The following is a 21,695-nucleotide window of genomic DNA, read 5'->3' on the forward strand; positions in this document are numbered from 1 at the left end:
ATGTGAAAATTTGAGCTCAATTGGTCGTCGAGGTTGCGAGATAACTATGAAAGAAAAACAGCCTTGTCACACGAGGTTGTGTGCTTTCAGATTCTTGATTTCGAGACCTCAAATTCTACATCCGAGGTATCGAAATCAAACTCGTGGAAAATTACTTCTTTCTCGAAAACTACATCACTTTGGAGGGAGCCGTTTCTCAAACTGTTTTATGCTATCCCCATTACTCGTTACCAAGTAAGATTGTATGCCAATAATTATTTTGAGTAATTACCAATAGTGCCCAGTGCCTTTAACGAAGACTGTATTATAAGCCAAGCTTATTAGTCATGTCTTTGTTTCTTCGTGTAAGTTATGAAAGTAGTTGTGCTGTAGTGCATTTTGTAAAAAGTCTTCATTTAAAAAGGGTTTTGATAGCTTTTGTTTATCAAGTTTTGGGCCATGACCAGAATCCCAAGATGTATGTAATTATAATTTACATGTGGACGTTTCCGCCTCCACAGTACTTAAGTAGCATGCCGCATCAGTGTCCAGTTTTCTCAAGGAAGACGATCCGAGCATACTGATCGAAACGTCGAGTTGAAACTAATGGTTCTTTCCAGAACCACCCCAACTCATTAGAGAGTGTTACAGCAAACCTTTCCATATAATTATCATTTGGTAAATAGGAACCATGCTATTTTGTTCTTCCAGCCTCGGTTTGGTTACATTGATACTAATGGACAACCTTCAGGATGGCTGCATCATGATAAAGGTCTATATTATCAGTATCTTTAATTTTATGCCGACGATGTACCCTTTTTTTATTTTAAAGTAAAGCATCAGCTTTTCTCCTCCCATCTAATACGACCTGCCCGCTAATGTGATAAGTAAATTGATTTAGAGCGAGACGTTTACATGTTTCTCAATTACATCTTCTAGCAATGGATGAGTTGGGATGTATGTGTACGTTCATATAATCCAATTACACGAGTCGCTGATTATCCAAATCCAACTCAATTATAGGATCAGAAGCTATGGAGTGGAAATCAGAGAATTTATATAAAATGGGACTCTAATCTTTTTAGGAGTTTCGCGTCTCTGAAATTTAGAACAAATTTGTGACCTTTTAAGGTTTTGTTTTGAAGGAGGGTCAACACGTGACCGATGTGTTTATGGCCAACTGTTTGTTCTTCACGCAGGAGATTGTGGTAGTTTTTTATATTTTTTATTAAAGAACCAATAATCCTGCATTTTGTTTTTGAAATTTCGGTCACTTAAATAAAACAACTGCCCATACCATGCTTATTTAGATGGAAGTATATTTTTGTCTAGAAGATTTGAACTGGTTTAAACTGTACATTGACAGAGCTCTTAGATTGAACATCTAAACAGAACCCAAAATAATAATACTTCGGACAAATTTAACCCGTTTTCATCCAAAACTTACAATTCATTTGTGAGCCAAAAACTTTGCTTATACCATTTGTATTTTATACAATTTTTAATTTTATGCAAAACAAAATAAATAACTTTGCAGTTGCATGGTATCGGAACATGACATGCCATGTTCCTACATCCTTATCTCAAATTAAAACAACTACTATATGATATCGAAGCTTGGCGGGCAAAAGAGTCTGGTACCTAGTTTGCCATACCGACAATTCGTATTCACCATTACTGAAGCAGTCGGGGAACGTGACAAAATATGTTATCAGCATGACTTTTCTCCAGAAGACGATCAGAGCATACTGATCGAAACGTCGAGTTGAAACCAACGGTTCTTTTTAGAACCACCCCAACTCATTAGAGATAGAGATAGTCATTACATGGTGTTACCGCAAACCTTTCTATATAGCATGACAAAGGTCAAAGGACAATTTGTTGTTTTCCCTACCCGTATTAGTTTCATCTAGATCATCAACAATATTCTTTTAATATCAAGACGCGGATTCTCTTTCAAAAACTATGATCTCCCTGTTAGTGGCAGAAGTCATTGAGTGCATCCACAACACTTAGTCCTATTCATATTATAACGACACAAACCATCTCAAATTTCTAGTTCTTTTTTTAAATATTTTTTATTCGAAGAATCTCATTGAATCTTTCAACGGAACACTCACACCTAGCTCTATGTGATCATCTTACCATTACCAGTATCTCCCATTTACGGTCTACAGTCCCGGTGGATTTTATGGATACCTTGTAGCTAAATATAGAGTTCAATTCTGTAGATGTCTCCTGACGGATGAAAGGAAGACATTGAACTGGACGGTTTATTTCCCGCCACAAATTGGACAATGGGCATATCAGTTTCCCTCCATTTTCACGGTATATCGTCTGCTAGGATCGTAATGAAGCAGAGTGCATTATAAAGTGAAGGTTTTGTATTACAAGATCATAATTGCGATCGGGCGTGGTTCGATTCCCGACAACTGAGCATGTACACACAATGGAAATATAAGTTTTCTACCATTATCGTCTGCTACGATCGTAATAAAGCAGAGTGTATTATAAAGTGAAGGTTTTGTACTACAAGATAGAAGCTTGATCATAATTGCGACCGGGCGTGGTTCGATTGGACATTATTTAGCTTGTAGATAATGTACATAATGGTTCCCGCCATTTTCACGGTATAACGTCTGCTAGGATCGTAATGAAGCAGAGTGCGTTATAAAGTGAAGGTTTTGTATTTCAAGATGGGAGCTTGCTCTAAATTGCGATCGGGCGTGGTTCGATTCCCGACAGTTGAGCATGTAGGTTAGTGTCCCGCAGGAAGGAATATTCGACGAATTGTCAAAAGGTTGAAAAAATATCTCCATTCTAAACGCCCTTATCTGGTAAAATGTTAGCATTTCAACTTACTGTATTGACTGTCTATGAACCAAGATAAGGCATATGAACCATTAATTACCCCAGTTCCTCAGAGATATTTACACAGTGGTAATGAAATCCCCTCTGCAAAATAGAATGCAAATTACACTAATCGACATTGAGCAGCACGCACTACCTGACGTCATTACGCACAACAAAAATGTTTCGTTGATTCGTTTGGAATACAAACGTTACCTGAGTTAAAGGAACCGGACACCTTTGTTATTTACTTAATATAATTGTTAGCATAAAAACTGGTAACGAGCATTGGAGAGCTGTTGATAGTATAAAACATTGTGAGAAACGGCTCCCTCTGAAGTAACGTAGCTTTTTTTGAGAAAGATGTATAATGACCCACTCAAATGTTAAAAGACCTTAGGCCTGAAACCCATTTATTAGACATCTGAAAGCACATAAATTTATACAAGGAGGGTGTTTATCTGTTATTCATTTAGGGCAACTTCGATAACCAATTGAGTCCAAATTTTCAGAGATTTGTAAAAATATGTTGGGGGTACACTCAGTGAGAATACGGGTCTTTGACAATTACCAAACGTGTCCATTGTTTTTAGGACATCTGTACGCACACACAATCATTAATTTGTGCAACAAGGGTGTTTTTCTTTCATTATTCTCTTGCTTTATTTTTGGGTCAAAATTATCACAGGTTTGTACTGTTTTATGTTGGGATACACCAAGTGAGAATACTGGTCTCCGACAGTTACTAAACGTATCCAGCGCCTAAAGATGGTATGTCAGATTTTTTGCCGATTTGACCCTAAAATTTTGATTTAAAATTCAATAGGTATTTTGATTGGGGTCGAGAAAGTTTCAAGCTTTCATTTGAGCCATTGCTCGAAAAAGTTCGCCAAGTATTAGTAGCAGTAAAATAAAGTGCTCAAAATTAGTTTTTGTCGGGATCCCGACAATAGTATCACATGACCAATTCTTATGTGTTTTATAAGAAACGTTTTAAATTTTTGTCATGGTTCCTGACCATTAAAAGTAAAAGTTAAACTTCTTTGAAATACCATTCACTAAAAAAATCTAGTTTTTAATGTTTGGGGCAAAAAAATCTGACATAGCATCTTTAATGTCATGGATATCTGTGTGGTTGTACTTTACGTGGGTGACGTACTGACAGAAAGCACTTTTGTGTTGACCGCTCTTTTAGATTACGAGAGGGATGTCTTTTCTACGTGGTTAGTTGAGGATTCACTTTGCATGTCCGTCTCATGATACGCAGCTAGAAATTAATCAATTATTGATAAATGTAAACTGAAGCAAGAGGGAATTGAAATGTCAAATCGGAGACTTGTGATGAAACTGTGCTCTCCGTTAACGTAAGGTGGATGGGAGTTAATTTATGACGCGAAGAGGTAATGGCGCCCGACAAATGCATTGTCTTTACGTAATATATTTCTCCATAAGTTTCATGGACATGGTTTATGTATTGCACTGTGTTTAGCAAACCGAGATGGATTGAAATGCATCATATGGAAATGAAATTCAGAGGATTGATTATGATTATATTTAGCGCAAACTTTCATCTTAATCACAACCTTTATGACGTTAAAAACCCTGGATACTATTGGTAATTGTCAAAGACCAGTCTTCTCACTTGGTGTATCTCAACATATGCATAACATAACAAACCTGTGAAAATTTGAGCTCAATTGGTCGTCGAAGTTGCGAGATAACTATGAAAGAAAAAACTGCCCTGTCACACGAAGTTGTGTGCTTTCAGCAGGTGCTTGATTTCGAGACCTCAAGTTCTAAATCTGAGGTCTCGAAATCAAATTCGTGGAAAATTACTTCTTTCTCGAAAACTACGTCACTTCAGAGGGAGCCGTTTCTCACAATGTTTTATACTATCAACCTCTCCCCATTACTCGTTACCAAGTAAGGAATTATGCTAACAACTTGTTTGAGTAATAGTGTCCACTGACTTTATATAGTGTGTATGTAATGTTAACTAGAAATATTATTACCAACCGCCTTAGGCGTTTGTGCGTCTGCTCGCTTGCCACCAATAGTTGAATAGTGTCTGTATGCATACGTATAAATGTAATTATAATTTTTTTAATGGGAGGCAGGTTTGGCCTAGCTTTCCCATCAATCATTTGAATTATAGATATAAAGGAATTCCTGTGCAGGTGGTTTCAGAAGCAGGTATAGTGTGGTATATCCTTCTCTATAGAATGGAACTAGGTTAAAGGAACACGTTGCCTTGGATCGGTCGAGTTGGTCTTTGAAAATCGTTCTGTTAACCGTTTGTTGTAAAATGTATATGGTTAGAAAGATATTGTAAAAGTAGAATACAATGATCTACACAAATATGCCTCAGCATTGCGTGGTTTTCTATTTACCCTGTCGACTTACACGGTCAGCCATTTATGGGAGTCAAAATTTTGTCTCCCATAAATGGCCGACCGTGATAGTTCGCGACGTAAAAGGAAAACCGTGCAGTGTTGAGTGATACTTGTTTGGATCATTATATTCTACTTTTAAAACATCTTTCTAACCATATACATGTCATAACAAACGGTTTCAAACGCTTTTTTTTTTAAAGACCACCTCGTCCGATCCAAGGCAACGTGATCCTTTAAAGGAACACGTTGCCTTGGATCGGACGAGTTGGTCAAAACAAAAGCGTTTGTAACCGTTTTTTATAAAATGCATATGGTTGGAAAGATGTTTTAAAAGTAGAATACAATGATCCACACAAGTTTGCCTCGAAATTGCGTGGTTTTCCTTCTACTGTGCGAACTAACATGGTCGGCCATTTATGGGAGTCAAAATTTTGACCCCCATAAATGGCCGACGTGTTAGTCGACGAGGTAAAAGGAAAACCACGCAATTTCGAGGCATGTTTGTGTGGATCATTGTATTCTACTTTTACAACATCTTTCTACCCATATGCATTTTATAAAAAACGGTTACAAACGCTTTTCAAAGACCACCTCGTCCGATCCAAGGCAACGTGTTCCTTTAATAATCTAAATATACTCCAATTGATGGTCGTGCAGCGAGTTGAGGCACGATACATCAATGGTGGTTGCCTTAGATCCAATAAGACTGTTGTCGAACGAAACATAACCATGTTAGACGGTTGGGTTGACGTAGTTCCCTGCCTTCCACCTACAGATCCCCGGTTTAAATAACGCTAGGGGCCAGTACGCGGATTAGGTTTTCAGTCGCTATCTGTTTGCGTGGGATTATAGCAGGAATTATAACTCCCTGGGGGTTTCCTCGTACATCTACGGAAACTTCCGTCTTTGTACACTCCATTGGGTTCTTGGCTAGTACAGTGATTTTAATAGTTTGGTTTTCTGAGAGTCCTTGGCTTCACAACCAGAAATGGAATGAAATGAACAGAAAAACCATCTCTATACATGTTCCAAAAGAAGACACTGATTTTGATCTCTTGATACATCTATGGAAACTTTCATCTTTGTACTCTCCATTGGGTTCTTGGCTAGTACAGTGATTTTAATAGTTTGGTTTTCTGAGAGTCATTGGCTTCACAGCCAGAAATTGAATGAAATGAACAGAAAAACCATCTCTATACATGCTCCGAAAGAAGACACTGATTTTGATCTCTTGATTTGACATGTCAGCAACGTATTGGTTATCCATCTACAAGCATTAGTTTCTTAAGCCACTTTCTCGCCCGATATTCACTGTAACAATTGTCCTACTACATCTAAAACTGAAACTTCCTTCCTTGTATTCTCTCGATTTGGTTCTTGGTTTTTAGTATCAGTGATTTTGTTTGGATTTTCTGAGAGCCCTTGGCTTTACAGCCAGAATAAATGAAATGAAAAACCATCTTTGTAAACATGCTTCAACGGAAGACACTCGTACAAAAATTTGAATCGCTTTAGCTCCAGATCAGTAATATATATTATATTTGTTGACCAAACCAACAGCGGACGAGCCGCCAATTACAGGAAAGGATAAGAAACACTTAGAAATATTCGCATAGCCTATATAAAAACAATCTGATATGTACAAAGTTAACAATTAAAATAGAATCATCTTAGAAAAGAAAATTAAAGCATACATTGAAGATTAAATAACATAAAATAGGGAACAGAAACAGACCACCATGAACGACTGTGAAAATATAATAAAAATATATTTTAAAAGCAAAAGCCTACATTAAATTATAAAATAGAATAAACAATAAAAGACAAAGGAAATAAATTTAAAAACAAATAAAAATATAAACAAAAATAAACAAATCTATGTAAACAATATCGAATGAAATAATATTGAATAAAATAAAACAAAAAAACTGTAAATAAAACAAAAAACTGTAAATATACATTAGTTACTGTTAATCCATCCACGACTAAGCATTGATAAATTTCTTAAACCACTTTCCCGGCTGTGTTCACATATATATCAATCATTTCTGTATGTGTGGAATACAGTATTATTGATTCACTAGTATACAAATATTGACTGCTTCGAGTGCTATGGTTAAAACTATGACTCCCGAGGTGATCCACGGAGCGTTCTATTTTCCCGAGGCGAAGCCGAGGGAAAATAGAACGCTCCGGGGATCACCGAGGGAGTCATAGTTTTTAACCATTGCACGAGTAAAAGCAGTCAATATTTGTTTTATAACACCCCAAACAGTTCTAAAACCTGTATTATTATTATTAAGTTACAGACCTGAATGCTACAATCCACGGACGACGCGAACACAGATTGCAAACACTTCTACCTACTGTGTTGCATGTAGTGTCGGACAATCCGAAATGGTTACAGACTATTAATTTATCATCCTCGTACACGCAACGGACGTCTGGGTACTGCACGCCGTGTGCTAGTCTGTCGGACTAGCGCACGGCGCCATGTGCTAGTCTTCGGACTAGCGCATGGCAAACCGACGCTCTATCACACGGCCGTCGTCTAGCAAAACTAAGACATGTCATGTGACGCGCTCTAAACCAATGAGCAGGCACAATACTTGCAAGGGGTGTTATAAAACAAACTAATGTCATTTATATCCATCTATTTACCGCACACGCTCTGTGGTCTTAAGACCATGCAGTAAACACATCTATTACAATTTGCTCTAAACAAACAACAGACTGAAATTTCCAATGGCGAATTGAGACACCATTATAGCCACAGTTTGGCACAAGGGCACCGTCAACAGAGGGTCTGACCGTGGCTATCAAGACAAACTCCTACGCCCTTTTCGAAAGCACGGCTTAGATAAAGGCTCTGTCAGTCATTTTGAAAACGTACACTCTAGGTATACGGGACTTCATGCAAGCAGACTGTGCTGAAAAGCCAGAGCTGAATTCACCAACCACGATTTCGAAAGGATGGATAAGTTTCTCAATAAAGTCACATTTGGACAAAACTGTGGTTAATAGGCCTATAGCTAGTCAGAAAGACCGCAAATAATCGACACCAGTCAACTCGCCCCAAGCAAAGTCGTCCACTACAAAGTCGCCCACTCACTTACAAGCTCGCCTATCTCAAAGTCGCCCTGTAGTCGCCCCTAACTAGCAGGGGGGGGGGGCGAGTTGACTGTCATTCTTCGAGCGAGGACACTTTTGAGGGCGATCACAAGACCTTTTCCGAGACACTGAGTCCATACTACCAAAATGACAAAGTTCATCACTGAGACGAGACAGTGATCATCGCCAGTGAAATAAGAAACCATCGGTGAGAGAGTCATATCATTGTCAAGCAACTTCACCAACTCTCATGGGAATTTCTCTTCGTTAAGCTTCGTTTTGCTTCTCCTCTCTTGCAATAAGAGTTTTTTTTTTACTTGATTTGTTCATTAAGAGCCCTACCCGATCATCGGTCTTGTCTTCTAGTCAGGGAAGATACGATGACTTCGATGATGATCATTCCTCATATGGGAACTGCACCGTCAGATATCATCTTTCTTGTAATCAATTACATCTAATGAATAATTCCTCTATTTGTTTTCATGTTGTCGTGTATTTTAGAAAGACTATGATAGGGTGGAGACATCAGCTATTAACTTTTTGTTTGCAATTCTATACCTCTTGGTTAGTAAGAAGTTCGTAACATCTAATTCTATTTTCCCTTCGTGTATTTTATTTACACACGAATCTGATAGAAGAAACGTCTCAAGGAACATTTGAAAGGCCGATTTTTTAAACAGGAGGATATAGTTTTGGTAATTACTCCAAAAAGTACCACAATACCTGCTTATTAATGAGCACTGAAGAACTGTTAATTATTGTTATAAAACACTGTTAGAAATGACCCTCTTTAAAATAAGGTCTTTGAGAAAGAGGTACATTTTCACCGCACAATTTCAATCTTAGAAAGGCTTCAGACAGGCAGCCTTCCTTAATGCATCTGAAAGCACACAATTCTGTGCAACACGGGTGTTTTTCTGTCATCGTTTTCTTGTAACTTCAATGACTAAGTGACCCCAAATGTTCATAGGTTTGTTATTTTATTCGTTTGTGGGATACACCTTGTGAGGTTACTGTTCCTTGACAATCATCAAAAGTACCCCCTGCCTTTAAAGGCACTGGACACTTATTGGTAGTTACTCAAAATAATTTGTAACGTAGAAACTTGCTTGGTATCGAGAAATGGAGGGCTGTTGATAGTATACAACATTGTGAGAAATGGCTCCTTCTGAAGTAACTTTTGAGGCAGTAATTTCTCACTAAAATGTTTGAGTCGAATTAAAGCATCTGAAAGCACACAACTTGTGCGACAAGGGTGTTTTTTCTTTCACCATTTTCTCGCAGTTTTGACGACCAGTTGAGCTTAAATTTTCACAGGTTTGTCATTTGTTGCATGTTGAGATACACCTAGTGAGAAGACTGGTCCAGTGCCGTTAAGTGATCATTTTGATGTGGCATTCAAATAACCTGAATATTATGTCTCGTAGTATTTGAGATTGAGTCTTGGACTACCGTCTTGAAATTTGATTGGACCTTCTCGTCCGTACAGTGTTAAAACCATTGAATCCGTTGAATCTAATAACCGTAATAACTCAACGGTCTATTTCGCCCAGCGATGCAGTAAATTATAATTTAATTAAACTCGATATTTTGCCTTTACATCGTCGAGAGCAGTGACCTTGCTTGCTTTCCCTTTTGTTCGGGCTCTGTTGATGCCTCCTGCATGGATCCTGAATAAAATTTAACGACGCAAACAATGGACACCAAACTGAATACTTTTTGTAAATATAGGACACAAAACTCACACAATTTGAAAATAATGATGGTAGAAAGCTTCGCTTAAAATATTACTTGCTGAGGTGCTGTAGTTTTTGAGAAATTAGTAAAACGAGGAGTGAACAGTTTCTCAAAGCACATGATACTATCCAATGCTGCAGCTTAAGTATAGGTTTCTATTGCTGTTGTTTTTCAGGTTCATATCAATTAAATATAGACCCTTTAAATTGACGGGTTACTCTTGTGAAAACATACTGCCTGCAAAACAATTTTATTTTTAGAACACGCCATGGAAAATTTGCAAAAACAAGTTAGCATTGTTGTTTTCAATGAAGAATGCATTTGTGCTGTTTTATAAGCCTTCATTCATAGCATAAACCAAAATGCTTGTCGATAATACTTACAGGTTTCATCGGGCTCTCGAGCTCAATGCCATGCGCACGTATAGTTCTCCTGACCCTGAAGGCAAAGAAGAGAAACCACTTGAAACGTCGAGAGACAACCGGCCTAAGATCTAACACTTCTCCCAAAAAAGAGATTTGAAAAGATGGTTGTTCCAGCAAAGTTTACTATTTACAGTCATCTTATGCCTTAAGTTTGAAAAATTGTTTCATTGCAAAACAATATCTAACAATATTGGCTCATAATGAGCAAGTATTTTACAAGACAACATACTATGTCTTCTTTACGTATCTTGGAAACGCAGTGACGACTGAAAGGTAGAGTTGTTTTGAAGAGGGAGGATTTTAGTGACGAAACCAGCCCAATGGTTCGATGCCATCGTCAAGGTCTCGATTTACAACTGCACATGCGTATGAGGATCTAAGACGTTGCTCTGCGTCGTCTACCTGATGGAGTCCTTGGGATGTTTCCATAGTTACGCATCGACGCTGCCTACGAGGTAATTATGAGGGGACAAAAAACTGTACCACAATTCGAGTCATTATTACTTGTTTGCGTTCAGAGCACTGTACACTGGTGTCACCCTAATTCAAGGGTGTGCCAAATTACCGTTGACCCCATCACACAACATGCAATATTGTATGGTAAAAGATTGGAGTCAATCCGTTTTCATCTTTTAAAATTGTTACGGCGAAATTGGTACAGTAAAATTCAGATAAACAGTGCCAACGATTTGTAAACAACAATAGCGGTTGTTGACAAAAATATTTTTTTCATTGTTCACAATGGCGCATCACATAGAACTAGTACCGGCGTAATTACAACCTCGTACCCGTGGCTAAAGCACCATGGACCCCCACCACACAGCATGCAGTTTTTGTACAAGTATTTTTGTATAGGCCCTACGATGGTAAAATATGGTTTTCTTTTGTCAACTTTCAAGATTATTATTGCGACGAAATTGGAACAAACAAAATAATGTAGACAAACAGTGCGAACGATTTGTAAACAACAATTGTGGTTGTTGACAGAATTCTTCATTGTTCACAGTGGCACACCACGCAGAAATAGTTCCGGCGTAATTACAACCTCATACCCATGGCTATCTTTGTTGTACATGTCAGCATGGTAACGACCCATCGTGGGCACAATCAATGTATTAATGTACCCCGTGGTGGTACCCTGAACACATGACGTCACACTTCGAGGCTCGTGAACAACGCCAGCGAGTGGTCTCTAGCCTAGGTCAATCCTGTCTATTCACCTTTCACCTACATTCAAAAGCAGATGACCGAAAGTGCAGCTGCCAAACGTCAACATTTATTTCAAAAAAACAGTGTCCTGTGCCTTTAAACAAATAAAAGGAAGTAAGAAAAGTCCTGCATTTGAAGAAAAGAAAAATTGAAGGAGGAAGGATCTAGACAGAAGGAGAGAATAGCTGTTAGTATGTTGATGGAATGCGTTTTTTTTGGTTTAACATCTCATTTATAAATAACTTCTTTGTGTCGGTAACAGTGGCTGAATTGTAAATCTCCCTGGAGATTTCAACTCTAGGTTACCATAGTGATAGGAACTTCTTGTCTATATATTCACTTTATTCGTTGGTAGACATTGAGGCGGTTGAAGTCCCGTTGAGAAGTTCATGTTGGACTTGGTAAAGTACAGGGTTCGTTTGGGGAGAAATCTTGCCTAGGTTTGATTCTTGTTAATTAGATTGCAAGCCGTTCATATCCAACTGCAATGTACTGGCACGTATTCTTGATAGCGAAATAAAGTGGTTCTATTTTGGTTTGTAATATGGCATTGCATGGTGAGGTAATAATATTTATACTTTGTTTGAGGTAACACCATGTTTGTATCTACTTGCTGGGTAGATTATGTTCCTTGAGAACTGTCTTGCTTTACTCCGTGGTATAGTAGAGTATGACGCAAGATCGACAGTTCTCAAAGGATTCTATAACCCAGCAAGTAGATACCCTTGTGGTGTTTTGTTATATCCTAGCTTGGTCAATTTGCAGTCGCAAGTAATGATAGAGTAAATCTGATTTTGATACAACCAAATCATGTTGTTTCAAACAGACGTATTTATTTTTTACTAGTATTTAAGCCAATATCGTTTTGTGTTTGACTTCAATCCAAAATTAATTATTTTGAACCACCCAGTATAGATCAAAGTTTAAAGACAAGTGTTTGTCTTTAACCGTCATCGACGAGCACATACCCACATCATCATGCCTCTCAATGACGGGTTTATTCACTTGAAAACACCCAAGCACAATATTACCTCCTCGTTATGATGATAATAAAGGAAAGATAATTGAATACCTATATAGAAATCTGGCTGTTATTTCACCCTCAAGTATCACGAACCTGTTTAACCTTCTTCACTACTTGTTCTATTATTATTTTGTTAAAAGTTTCATCTTTTTCTCTGTTTTCTTTCATGACTTCTGCCCTTATAAGAAAGCAATTACTGCCACGGGGGATGCTAATTTCAGAGCAGAAATTGTCTCTCTATAAACTCGTTAACATTTCTTCTTTGGATGTCAATGGGAGCCTGTAGTGTTGCAGCATCCGATGCGAGCAGATTGCGTGCGACCCCCCTGGCGTCTCGTAAGGCGACAATTGAGTTTAATAATCATCGAGGGATTTTCATCCTCCATGGTAAAATCAACCATACCTTGCACGGAGGGTGCGAGTGCCAAGCATTGTCTCAGGTTACGTCTTAGCAACGTCTTGAAGGTCCTGGACACTATTTGTAATTACTCAAAAAAAAAAATTCCATTAAAAACTTACTTGATAACAAGCAATGGAGAGCTGTTGATAGTATAAAACAATGTGGGAAACGGTTCCATCTGAGGTAACTGTATTCGAGAAAGAAGTATGTTCCACTAAAACATTTGAGTTTGATCTTGAGACCGCATAATTAGACTGTGAGGTCCCGAAATCAAGCATCTGAAAGCACACAATTCGTATGACACATGTGGACAAATGTGTTTTTCCTTCCATTATTATCTGTCAACTTCATTTCATTTCATTTCATTTAATAATTTCACAGGCAAAAATTCAAGCACAGACAATAAGAACAGTAAGAAAACAAAAACAAGAACATACAATACAATAACAAAAAAAGCAGCACCCCTGAAGGATTTTAAAAAAGTAAACTAAATTACTATCGAGTTAATCTCCTGATGCCACAATTTACGAAGAGACAAAAAGGGACATTACAGATGGACATTATTAAAACATGGCATACAGTATCAAAATATAGAACTATACAAGCAGTTAAAACTATAGAAGCACTAATGGGCATTAAAAATACAAAATCGTTAAAAGAGAGATACAAAACTTCGACGACCAAATGAATTCAAATGTTCACAGGTTTGTTATTTTGTGCATTATGTTGAGATATACCAAGTGAGAAGACTGGTCTTTGACAATTACCAATGGTGTCCTGTTTCTTTAAGTGACATTTCTTCTTGGCCTGGGTTGTCAATAGAAACCTTTACTCAGTGTTGCAGCATCCGATGCGAGCAGATTGCGTACGATCCCTATGGCGTCTCGTATAAAGCGACAATTCAGTATAATCAACCATACCTTGCACGGAGGATGCGCGAGTGCCAAGCATTGTCTAAGGTTACCCCCTTAGCAACGTCTTAAGACATCCTCATCCGTGTGAAGAACCCAGATTAAATCTGCCAGGTCTGAGGAAATTGTCTCTCTTTGATTTCCCAATTTGCGACTGCTGCACCCCTATAACTCTAACTCCCTCAAATAATATCCATAGTATATAAAGAAAACCTAATATTTACAATATTTGCTCCTGACTGTCTGATGTTGTCAACAAATGACAAGTAAATTTATGCGTCGCCATACTTAACAATTAACGTTTTTTTTAAGACAGCAGAGATAAATTACTGAGTCGTATGAATGTATCCAGTTTACGATTTTTAATTTGAATAATGACCAATAAATGAAGCTAGTTTTACGAGGCAGACGAACAAACTCTCAAATTTATTCACAATAAAGTGACAAACTTGTAAATGTTTCATTCTAAATTTAAGATGAACCTACTTTATTTCAATGAATATTGCGCATGGATTTAAAAAAGCTCATATATTCGATTTGGTGAAGATTTTCCCCAAGACCTGAACTTAAAGCTCTCCTCCTCTTTAGAATAAATTTCACCCAACTGGAAAATCTATGAATCCATTGAATCAATTCATAGTCCAATTCACTCCATGGAGATTGAAGAACCGATACTTGAAGGTTTCATTTTTATGGTTCAAAAGATCGCACTTCAATAAAGACACTTCTAGGAATGGCGTATTTAGGTCGCGGGCAATCTTAGAAACAGTGATGCACGAAGAGGAACGCAATCGGGCAAATACAATCAACCATCAAGAAGGAATCAGACAGACCAGGCAGTAATCAAAACAACCATCAAATATACCAGTAAACAAACAAATTTATCAACTTCAAATTAAAGTATATCTTGGAAGTCATCGCTCAGTGATGACTTCATTCATTTTTATTTTGAATCGATGTGATGCAATATGTGTAATGTTTTTTTATTACTATTTTCTCGTGACCCAGATGGCCGATCGATCTCAAACTTCTGCAGGTCTACATAAAGTGCTTACACACTGCCAGCAAATGTTGCATCAGCAAAAATCAATTCTGTAATGTTCCTTTAAAGGCAAGGTATTGGCGCATACTCCAAACATTAATGATCGTAACACCGACTTGGTGAGAAGCTCTGCAGCTGTTGATATTAATAATAACTATTATGTATAAAGCGCGTTTACAAGGGAGATCAAAGCGCTCAACATTAATAGAGAAATAACTAAGGTGGTGTGATTAAGAAGACGTAGTGAGACACGCTGATGGGACTGCTGTTCCAAGGTCTGAGACCAACTATTGAGAAAGAGCTATAAAACTGAGGAATTTTGAACTTAAAGGCAGTGGACACTATTGTAATTACTCAAAATAATTATCATCATAAAACCTTTCTTGGTTACGAGTAATGGGGAGAGGTTGATAGTATAAAACATTGTGAGAAACAGCTCCCTCTGAAGTGACGTAGTTTTCGAGAGAGAAGTAATTTTCCACGAATTTGATTTCGAGACCTCAAGTTCGAAATCAAGCATCAGAAAGCACACAACTTCGTGTGACAAGGGTGTTTTTTCTTTCATTATTATCTCGAAACTTCTATGACCGATTGAGCTAAAATTTTCACAGGTTTGTTATTTTATGCATATGTTGAGATACACCAGAGAAGGCTAGTCTTTGACAATTGCCAATAGTGTCCACTGTCTTAAAAAAAAAGGAAAACAGAATTGTCTGTAGAAGATCTTAGTCCCGCCCTGCCCGTTGATATAAAGCGAGAAAGGGCCATAACTCAGTTGGTAGAGCGCCATCACGAAGACACTTTTGATAATAACTCAAAATAAAATAATGTTAGCATCAAAACTTACTTGGTAACGAGCAATGGAGTGCTGTTGATATCACGACACATTGTGAGAAACGACCCCCTCTGAAGTAACTTAAATTTTGAGAAAGAAGTAATTTCTCACTAAAAAAAGTTTCATTTTGAAAAAAGCAAGGACAGAGAAAGCTGTTTTGTAAAAAGATGTCGAGATAGGACAAGATTATATGCACAATAAAACACAGTATGCCTTTGAAATTTTGAAGTTGAAAAAGCACGCCAAACTAAACCAGAAATGATCTTAAAGATGATAAGAAACAAACATTTTCGAGTTGGGGTGTTTTGCCATAAATGGCCTATGTGTGTCCTGAACGTGTCTGTACCGGTATAAAGGCCTATATGAGCGTATCTTACAAAGAGCTACGATTTCACCCTTAATTGATTTATGAAGATTCATAATTTATTCTTTATACAAGCCGCGACACTTGAGTGAAACACCAATGGAGGATACATCGAGATGAAACCTCACGAGACAAAGAGGATACAGCGAGATGAAATCTCACGAGACACAAGGCTTACATCGTAATCCCATATGAGCTTATTGTTAAGCCTCTCTAAACCAACAGGATTTAGTGTGAACCCGTAAACTAACACAGTATTTGCTACAGACGACACCCTTCAGCCAGATTAGCCTATAGGGTTCCTTATTCCCCTGAGTAGTGTGATTCAGCAGACTTCCTTAGAATCCTCACTTGTTCAAAACAAAACCCTACACCGTGTGGTAACCTAGACTTGATTCAAGTCCCATTCTCGTGTGAGAGGTCCCTAAGCATATCATGCCAACTTACTATCGAACAAACCGTAGCAGACAGTACAGTGCGCGCTCGCTGTCAAAATGTGGTCCCGAGAACAGGTTTTGGAATGCAGAGCATCACTAAACAGTAGTTTTCTGGCGGTGGCACGGGATTTGGCCTTGAGTCACGTCTAGTGGTAACCCTACGCTCAAACTGATGGACTGTATAATTATGGTGGTACCTGATCCCACGAGTAAAGGATCCTTCACACATAGGCCTACTCACCATTTTATCATTTATTTTTCAAGAAACACGTTTCACGTATTATGGGTTTTATCCCGTTATTCGTCGAGGTCACTGAAATCAGTAATAACACCAAGACATTACTAAGGTTTTTTGAATATTTTAATTTTTTTTAAAGTCAGTTTGCCGCCGTTTCACTCGACTTCAATTTATCAAGTTTTTGAATGCGTGGAGAGTCTAAAGTGAAGGATAATTTTAAACACACTCTATTTGATTGCAGTACAACACGCTGTGAACCATTGCGGCCTATCTCGGCACTCATCACGTTCCTAATTCATCAATCAATGTAGAACTCATTTCCCAAATGCATCTAAACTTCAGCCGAGACAATCACAAAATCCAAGAATCTGAAGACTGTAATCATTATTATAATCCTTTTCAACCTGCACAGATCTCCTTAAGTCTCTTTCACACGAGGGCACATTAGCAAAGGTCCCTTGCTAAACTGTAACATGGTTGTAACATTTTACAAAAGTGTTCCTAATGTGAACGGACAGCTGTAATCGTTTCTACTGTCCAAGTTCTCTTGCAAAATATTTTAAAACATTGCTACATTTTATAACCATGCTAGAATATAGCAAGGGACCCAAGTTAAATTTCTGTCGTGTGAATAGCACTGAGGAGGAAATGATTGATGCAGGAGGATTGTGACCAACTGGAAATGTTGAGACAAAAAAAAAATGTGTGATGTCGTTTCAGGATTGTGACCACTACTGCGGAATTGAAAAAGAAGAAGTGTGATGCACATTACACGGTTTTACTTGTTGTTACACAAAACACAATGTCCACAGTCGAATAGGGGTGTCGGAATAGGGGTGTTGAAACACAGGGGTGGCGAAACAGTAACCGTTTTTATGTAGTATTTTTTTGTCCCCTATAAACAGTTCAAAATCAACTCCCTCAATTGTAAGAAAAAGTATGTGAATCATGATAAAATATCGTCTATCAAATTATGATTAACTGAAATGGTTAGAAATTCGCTGGGAGGTTGGGTGGGGGTGGGGTGGGGGGGGGGTGGGGACACTAGCCATGTGGAGGTGGTTTACATCAACACTTCTTACGACCGCATGTCTTGATCATATTAAATAACAACTATTGTCTGCAGATTAAAGAAAGAAACTGCATTTTCCCCCAAACTTCCTGAGTTACATTCACTCCAGTCTATTTTTAGCTAATATCTTGTAAAAGATCGAATTCAGCGGCGAGGGATGTCTATTTTTAGGGCTGAAGCTTTTCAAAATCTACCGACGAACAGGACGGCGCGGTCTGAAACTAGAGGCGGTACATTATTCAAAGTTTCATAGAATTTTGTTTTATCTGTGTGCTTGGCGATATCGTATGTCGGGTTCTCCTGGCTAAATTTCTTAAACAATTTTTCACTTATTTCATCTGGGTTCTTAGAGATGCTTTTTACTGAAATGAATTGCATTGGAGAAGTTGTATCTAGGCAGTAATTGATGAAACTGTACTTTTCTTGATTCAAAGACAGTACATTTAGAAAAGTTTGTGGTATTGCCACCATATTGCAACGTTCTAACTTGTTTTGACATGAAGAGAGTAAGCCTTAAAGATGCTATGTCAGATTTTTGGCCCCAAACATTAAAAAATAGATTTTTTTGAGTGAATGGTATTTCAAAGAGTATCACCCGCTCTAACGAAAAAAAATTAACTTTTACTTTTAATGGTCAGGAACCATGACAAAAATTTAAAACGTTTCTTATAAAACACATAAGAATTGGTCACGTGATATATTGTCGGGACCCCGACAAAAACTAATTTTGAGCACTTTATTTCACTGCTACTAATAATTGGCGGACTTTTTCGAGCAATGGCTCAAATGAAAGCTTGTAACTACCTATCAAAATACCTATTGAATTTTAAATCAAAATTTTTGAGTCAAATCGACCAAAAATCTGACATAGCATCTTTAAAGCCATTATACACTTTCGGTAAACAGTATTGTCCAAGTCCCACACTTCGTGTATCACAACATATATATAAAATAACAAACCTCTGAAAATTTAGGCTCAATCGGTCATCGGAGTCGGGAGAAAATAACGGGAAAACCCACTCTTGTTTCCGCACATTTCGCCGTGTCATGACATGTGTTTAAAATAAATCCGTAATTCTCGCTATCGAGAATTGATATTGTTTTAATGTTTTCTCAAAAAGTAAAGCATTTCATGGAACAATATTTCAAGAGAAGTCTTTCACCATTACCGTGTGTAAACCCTGTAAATTATTTGTAAATCTGTGAACTTTTTTTTTCTGTACCGAAAGTGTTTAAAGGGTAATTCCTACTGGCTTGGGCACTCGCCTCGTGACCAGCCTTGTTTCTTTATCTTGTTCTCGAACTCTTTGCATTAATACATAATGTTGTGCGCTTTTGATAATTTGTGTATGCAAGGAGGCTCAACATTAGTATTCGAGCAAGACCCTGCTATAGTGTAGAAGCGTCAGGCCTTTAATTACGTTTTGCATACATTTTAATTATTAATATTAAATGCTGCGCCTTTCCAGTTGCTGCCGTGGACAGCACGCTTCTTTAACCCCATAGGCCTACTATAAGGAGAAGACGCTCTAATTGTCCCATGTCTTATTTGCTTGAGTCCGCCTGTGTGAACACAGAGTTAGATGACAACTCCCCACCCACGCACACGCAGATTGCAGTGGGGACCCCCCCCCCCCACCGACACCGGGGTGGATTTCACAAAGCGTTAAGACTAGTCTTATCTTGAGTTAGGACGAGTTACTCGTCCTAACTTAGGACTAGCCATACATTTTTGACATCTCCTAGGACTAGTCCTAAGTCCTAAGTATATAGGACTAGTCCTAACTCTTTGTGAAATTGACCCCTGGGGTTGATTTCACAAAGAGTTAAGACTGGTCTTATCTTGAGTTAGGACGAGTTACTCGTCCTAACTTAGGACTAGCCATACGTTTTTGATATCTCCTAGGACTAGTCCTAAGTCCTAAGTATAGGACTAGTCCTAACTCTTTGTGTAATCGACCCCTGGGGTTGATTTCACAAAGAGTTAAGACTAGTCTTATCTCGAGTTAGGACGAGTTACTCGTCCTAACTTAGGACTAGCCATACATTTTTGATATCTCCTAGGACTAGTCCTAAGTCCTAAGTATAGGACTAGTCCTAACTCTTTGTGAAATTGACCCCTGGGGTTGATTTCACAAAGAGTTAAGACTAGTCTTATCTCGAGTTAGGACGAGTTACTCGTCCTAACTTAGGACTAGCCATACGTTTTGGATATCTCCTAGGACTAGTCCTAAGTCCTATTATAGGACTAGTCCTAGCTCTTTGTGAAATTGACCCCTGGGGTGGATTTCACAAAGAGTTAAGACTAGTCTTATCTCGACTTACGAGTAACTCATCCTGACTTAGGACTAGCCATACGTTTTTAATATCTTATATGACCACTCCTAAGTCCTTACTCTTTGTGAAATCTACCCTGGCCAATTTCATAGCGAGTTTAAAGCCATTGGACCTTTTCGGTAAACAGTATTGTCCAAGGCCCACACTTCGTGTATCACAACTTCTATATCAAATAACAAACCTGTGAAAATTTAGGCTCAATCGGTCACCGTAGAATTGATAATTGTTTTACTGTTTTCTCAAAAAGTAAAGCATTTCATGGACTAATATTTCAAGTGAAGTCTTTCACCATTACCTTCTGTAAACCCTGTAAGTTATTTGTAAATCTGTGAACTTTTATTTTTTTTCTGTACCGAAAGGGTCACATGGCTTTAAGCGCTTGATTTGATTGTAATCAGGTATAGAGGTTTGCAGAATAGTTGTAACATGCCAACCAGTCGTCTGTAGCTTTCACAAAGTCCATGCAGAGAGAATCGCAAATGTTGCTTTACAAAACACACAATGTGTCGTAGTAGGGGCATTGCACAGCGCCCCGTAAGTCTATTAGTGTCTATATTTTTGTCAAGAATGAAAATGTATATGCTGTCAAATAAACTTCATAATAATTCAGCTTGAACAAACTTCAGAATGCTTTCCATAAGTCAATAAATAATTTGAGAGAAATATCAACAACATGCTTGCTTGTCAAAAAATCCATACAACTCACACGAAGGAAAACATAAACGGACTCTATATTTCCCATTAGGTTATTTATACATGAAGAAAATGCATCCTCGTCAAAATTGTCGATAATCAGAAACCGATAGTCCACCATCTGTGGTATTTCCATGGTTTGTGTATTTTATCGTGTATTTCTTGGCTTTGATGGCGGACATCTGTTGGGTTTTGTACAAGCACAAGTCGTAAAACATGTAGCAATGTGCTTTTGACTTGCCTTTACGGAAGACTGGTGCAATCACTGGTACACATGCAGGGCCATCAGAATACTGATATAGCTTGGACACTATACCTCTGCCTAGGAACATTGTGTTCACTGGGCCTACAAATCCAGGCCAAAATTCTTGGGTCACTCATTCCCTAACGTCACTTTATAAAACAATTCCCTTTCCACTTTCCACTGACAATAAAAAAAATCCCCACCCCGTGCCCCCGCTCAATGTTCGCAGAAGAAGATTGGCAATTGGACCAACATTGAAAGGGGTGGGGGGGGGGGGCAACGAGATATGTCCGGGATTGTAGACTGGTGCCTATTGACCCATTTCACCTGACGTCATCATCACAATAAAATCTTGGATGCGCCATTTTGGTGGTCAATGTCAACGTCTGTTATT

The 21,695-nt window shown here is 38.1% G+C and overlaps 1 protein-coding gene across 1 annotated transcript in view; it reads right to left on the reverse strand.

Moving 5' to 3' along the window:
• LOC139937835 (ankyrin repeat domain-containing protein 34C-like) overlaps nt 1-21,695 on the reverse strand; it is a 40,365-nt gene that overhangs the window by 10,226 nt on the left and 8,444 nt on the right. The window contains exon 2 of the mRNA XM_071933159.1: nt 10,454-10,508. The gene's annotated coding sequence lies outside the window, so the exon portion shown is untranslated. The remainder of the gene's footprint in view (nt 1-10,453; nt 10,509-21,695) is intronic.

This window comes from Asterias amurensis, chromosome 5 (genome assembly GCF_032118995.1).
Source record: "Asterias amurensis chromosome 5, ASM3211899v1".
NCBI lineage: Eukaryota > Metazoa > Echinodermata > Asteroidea > Forcipulatida > Asteriidae > Asterias > Asterias amurensis.